This window comes from Taudactylus pleione, unplaced genomic scaffold (assembly GCF_031769625.1).
Source record: "Taudactylus pleione unplaced genomic scaffold, aTauple2 ptg000740l, whole genome shotgun sequence".
In the NCBI taxonomy this organism is placed as follows: Eukaryota; Metazoa; Chordata; class Amphibia; order Anura; family Myobatrachidae; genus Taudactylus; species Taudactylus pleione.
Genome location: NW_028285142.1, coordinates 1,521,344 through 1,527,541, shown reverse-complemented (window position 1 = coordinate 1,527,541; position 6,198 = coordinate 1,521,344).

Here is a 6,198-nt window from a genome sequence, read left to right as displayed (position 1 = left end):
ATAAAACGCCGTTGGCACAGTCAGGCACGCCTGCGTTCGGATCTCCACTCCCTCGTTCACAAGCACCTTCCCCTGTTACCACCTACAAACGCCTCATCCTGTCACTCAAACTACCGACCTGGCTGTGTTCAAGGAGAGAGCGATTTCTGATCGTAATAGCTAGTTTGCGCACGCGCATTGCGAATTTTACGCATGCGCAGTTTAGCGAACATCGGTGGCATACGGCCGAGCAGCAACGACGATCGACTCTGAATCAGGGCCTGAGTGTGTTATCTATAAATATATTATTTATGTCTCTGAAGTACTTTTCAGTAGTGACCAGACAATTTATTTCCTTGCAGCAATTAAACCAAGAATCGATTTTGTTATTTGTTATAGAGCCCATTTATTGCAGAGCGTTAGCTGCTGGCAGAATGGCCCTAAGAGCCGTTACCTTAGAATGTAATATGGCGACCACTGTCTGTTCCCAGCTGAGCACATTCCGTTGAAGACCACCATATACTCCCTGCTGTGGGCAGACGCAGCGGCCATAGGTATCTGTTATACCAGAGAATGATACATTGATTTGTTTTTAAAGTATGTAAAAGATTTTCATATGTTTGTATTTTCTTTTTAATCACTCATCTTTTATTACTACACGATTTGCGGGAGATGGCGGTATTCAGGCGAGATATTCACTATGCTTAAAGCGGAAATTAGTTTAAAGACAAAACCAATTTGCTTTTGCCTTTGAACTGATTGCCACTATAAATCTAATGAGAATCTCCCGTGACAAGAGACCTATAGATTATTTACAAGTAATTAAGTCTATTTAATGTTTAAAACAGCTAATTTGGAGCAATTATGCAGCAATCTCACCTTGTTAGCAGGGCCGCCGAGAGCTGAGCGGGGCCCAGGTACTGGAGAGGCGTGGCCAAATCCGGGAGGCATGACCACGCCCCTCCAAGAAAATAAATACTCTCCAGTGGCTGCTGCCTATGAGAGGCCCGGGCCCCAGTGGCACACACCTTGGCGGGGCAGGCACACCTCTGTGGGTACGAGGTGACTGTCCTCCCTGGGCACCATCTCCATGCTTGTGGTGGCTGAGCGCCCGTGACATCACTTCCAGGCCCAGGAGCTTCTGTCACCATGGCGACGGAGAGTGAGATCACCAAGATAGTGCCCCGCTGCAGCTGACCCGGGCCCCTCCAGGTAATCAGTACCTGCTCCCCCCCACTCGGCACCCCTGCTTGTTAGCATGCATCTGATACTATAGTCACTGTTCTTAGCTGCCCTGCTACAGAGCATTACGGGCCTGATTCAGAGCTGAACGCTCTGACCAGAGCGCTCGCTCTGAATCAGGGCCCTCCTCCATGAAAATGGAGCGTCCTCCTGGCCGCTCGTATATGCTGTGGGTGACCACCCACAGCATATGCGAGCGGCCAAAAAGATGGTCGCGATGGTCTTGACCATCGGACTTGCGACGGAGACCCTGCGGTAGGGTCTCCCTGCCGCAAGCCCTGGAGTGATTTTGTCTCTATCAGAGCCAAAATCACTCCCACTGACATCACCAAAGGGGGCGTGCTGTCAATCAACATCAACAGCACACCCCCTTTGGTGCGAGACCCCGAGCAATGGAAAGCCCGTCGCTCCCCGGGTCTCGCGCATGCGCACGACGGAGCTCCCTCCGTCGTGCGCATGCGCAGTGGGGAACATCGACCCGCTTGCGAGCGTCCTGACGCTCACGAGCGGGTCTGAATGACCCCCAATGTCCTTTTCAATAACTGTTTGTGGGGAAAATAGTAATGGCTGCCATAGGCACGCAGCACGCAGCATGTCATGTGATGGCAGAGGGGGAGAAGGAGAGGAGGATGTCACAGTGCACAGAGCAGACACAGGGACCGATCGCAACTGCGATTACGCTTTCAATCGGCCGATTGTTGCGTTCTGCGCATGCATCGCAATGCGCTTGCGCGAAGGCTTCACTGCGATCTCAGAGACCATCCATCGCAGAGTGATTGACAGGAAGTGACCATTTGGGGGTGGTGACGGGGGGGGAGTGGTCGGCGAAACGCAGGCGTGCTAGTGCGTTCGGACGCCGTTGCAGGGGCGTGTATAAATTAGTCGCTGCGATGGACTACGCAGCTGGAGCTCACTGCGTACCGGAAAGTTAGCAATTTCTGAGTAAGGTCAGGGCTTGTGTAAGTGTGCGTGAGGCTGCGATGGTACTCACTGTTACCGATGGTTTCACATGCTTGCAAAGTATTACGGATGTGTGTAAGGTAAAGTGGGCGTCCTTATGTTAAGCAGCGACGGCATAGCGATAATCTGCGTGCGTAATCGCAGCTTTGATCGCAATAGCGTTTCGTAATGAATTCTGAACACCGGTAACCCGACAACCGCCATTTCAGCAACCTGCTAATACAAGGATTACATATTGTCTACAGTTACACCAAAATAGAATCTGCATTTTTATATTGTCCACAATTGCAAAGAAGAACAATCTTTTTGATATTATCCATAGATATACAGGAAATTAATCCCTGTGATACAGATGCATGGAATTAATCATCATATATATTAGTTCATTTGTTTCAATACACCTCTGACTGGATCGTCTCTGTACATTGTAATTTTTGCCCTCATACTACATAAAGTCCTGTTTGTACTGTATTTACTATTCCCATTGTATCACATCTGTCCACTTTAATAATTCTTTATTTTAATAACTAATTCCTTCTCACACTACTCACATATCTCTCTTTATATATATCTTTTGGAGCTGAGCTCATACATTAGCAGGGGTGTGATATGTATTACCGGCGGGCGCATGGCCGGCGGTTTAATTCCCGACAGCGCTGGAAATTCCGATCGTCCTAAAGGTAAGTATCAACTAACCTAACCCTCCTTAGGGGTGCCTAACCCTAACCTCCCCCCCTGTGCCTAACCCCCCTCTAAGTGCCTAAACCTAACCCCACCTTCCCCGCTGCCTAACCCTAAGACCCCCGGCGGGGTGCCTAACCCTAACCCCCCCCCCCCCGGGGGTGCCTAACCCTCCCTCCCCCTAGCCTAACCCTAACCTCCCGGGGGGGGGTGCCTAACCCTAAGTCCCCCTCGGGAGGCCTAAACCTAACCAAACCCCCATAACCCCCCCACCCCGCGGCTGTCTGCTGCAGCGCCCGGTATCCGCTCGATCGGGATGCCGGGCGCCGGTCTCCAGACGTCTGGGAAAATTACAGGCATCTACATTTAGACGCCTGTCATTTGTCCCTAGTCAGGATAAAGCATTTAGACCTTCGGGTTCCAGACTACATCCCATTAGCAGCTCTGTTCTTTTACCTGTATTTTTGAACATTTAACAACTTTTACTCACACTGTCCCTACATCACACTGTCCCTACATCACACAGCTTCCACATCACACAGCCTCCACATCACACTGTCCCTACATCACACAGCTTCCACATCACACTGTCCCTACATCACACAGCCTCCACATCACACTGTCCCTACATCACACAGCTTCCACATCACACTGTCCCTACATCACACAGCCTCCACATCACACTGTCCCTACATCACACAGCCTCCACATCACACTGTCCCTACATCACACAGCCTCCACATCACACTGTCCCTACATCACACAGCCTCCACATCACACTGTCCCTTCATCACACAGCCTCCACATCACACTGTCCCTACATCACACTCTCCCTACATCACACAGCCTCCACATCACAGCCTCCACATCACACTGTCCCTACATCACACTGTCCCTTCATCACACAGCCTCCACATCACACTGTCCCTACATCACACAGCTTCCCCATCACACTGTCCCTACATCACACAGCTTCCCCATCACACTGTCCCTACATCACACAGCTTCCACATCACACTGTCCCTACATCACACAGCTTCCACATCACACTGTCCCAACATCACACAGCCTCCACATCACACTGTCCCTACATCACACAGCTTCCATATCACACTGTTCCTACCTCACACAGCTTCCATATCACACAGCCTCCACATCACACTGTCCCTACATCACACAGGCTCCGCATCACACAGCCTCCACATCACACAGCCTCCACATCACACTGTGCCTACATCACACAGCCTCCACATCACACTGTTCCTACATCACACAGTCTCCACATCACACAGCCTCCACATCACACTGTCCCTACATCATCACACTGTCCCTACATCACAAAGCTTCCATATCACACTGTTCCTACATCACACAGCCCCCACATCACACAGCCTCCACATCACACTGTCCCTACATCAAACAGCCTCCACATCACACTGCCCCTACATCACACAGCCTCCACATCACACTCTCCCTACATCACACAGCCTCCACATCACACTGTCCCTACATCACACTGTCCCTATATCACACAGCTTCCACATCACACTGTCCCTACATCACACAGCTTCCACATCACACTGTGCCTACATCACACAGCTTCCACATCACACTGTCCCTACATCACACAGCTTCCACATCACACTGTCCCTACATCACACAGCCTCTACATCACACTGTCTCTACATCACACAGCTTCCACATCACACTATCCCTACATCACACCATAGGCAAATACAGGGGGGGTTTCCGTCTGCCTGAAAACCCCCCTCCCCAGCCCACATCATGACCCCAATAGAAATAGTAATATAATAGAATTTTACTAGTGCTGTATGTTCTTCTCAGTATCACAAATGAAATAATTAGCACCACCTGTGGATCTTTTAACATGTATCAGTCAGTAATAAATAACCTGTGCACCAACTAGGAGATACGGAAAACATTCACTGTTAGGGATGTGCTGCTATAGAGCCCAATATGTACATATACAGTATGTCCAGGGAAGTGCTAGGTTCTTCTGCTGCTCCTCCAGGCTCCCCGACTTGCTCCCATGCTCTGGAATAGTGCCCACATCTAAAAATATGAGATATGGTAAGAACTTTGGTATCTCTATTTCTACGAAGTCCATAGGGTTCCACAGGATACCTTGGGGTATAGGCGATGGCGGCAGACATCCAGGCACCACAGACTTAAAAACTTCTCCATCCTCCTAGGATGCACTGGGGTCCCTCTCCTATACCCCGCCCCCGAGCCTCAGGCACTCAGTTTCGTCACAATCCATAGGCCTGAGAAGGAACCCTATGGACTTCATAGAAATAGAGATAATAAAGGTAAGTTCTTACCATATCTCATATTTTCTACATCAGGGTCCATAGGGTATCCACAGGATACCTTGGGGATGTCCCAAAGCAGTATCCTTCAAGGGTGGGGACGCTCCTGTGCTGAGAGGAGAATCCGTCGCCCGAAGGAAGCATCCTGAGAGGCGTAGGTATCAAAATCATAATACCGTACGAAAGTATGGACAGATGACCACATGGCCAGCTTGCAAAGCTGAACAGCTGAGGCGCCACATCGATCTGCCCACGAAGGACCCAACGACCTAGTGGAATGAGCCTTAACAGAAGATGGAACAGGAAGGCCCTCGTGAGCAAAAGCTTCAGAGATAGCCAGTCGAATCCATCCTGACAATGTTTGTTTAGTGGCAGGCCAACCTCTTTTATGGAAGCCATAAAGGATAAACAAAGAGTCTGACTTCCTATAGACAGAAGTGCGGTCCACATAGATTTTCAAAGCCCGCACCACAGCCAAGGTGGCCTCACCATCCGAAAGGTCCAGTGAAGTAAACTATGGTACAATAATTTCCTCGTTGATATGGAAACTAGATACCACCTTTGGAAGAAACCCAGGACGAGTGCGCAGCACAGCCCTGTGTCTATGAAAAATTAGAAATGGAGGTCTGCATGAGAGAGCTCCGAATTCTGAAACCCTTCTGGCTGAAGCAATAGGCAGAAGGAATACAGTCTGTATGGGTAGCCATTTCAAATCCACTGAGCCCAGTGGTTCAAATGGCGGTCCCTGAAGAGTCTTCAAGACCACAGCCAGATCCCATGGTGCCACAGGTGGAACAAAGGGAGGCTGAATAAGAAGTACCCCTTGCATAAAGGTGCGGACATCAGGAAGCATAACAATCCTACGATGAAACCACACTAAAAGTGCAGACACCTGTACCTTCAGGGAAGCTAGGCGAAGACCCTGGTCTAAACCCGCCTGTAGGAAGGCCAGAACCCTGGACAATCTGAACACCTGAGGAGCATAACCTCTAGTGCGACACCACTG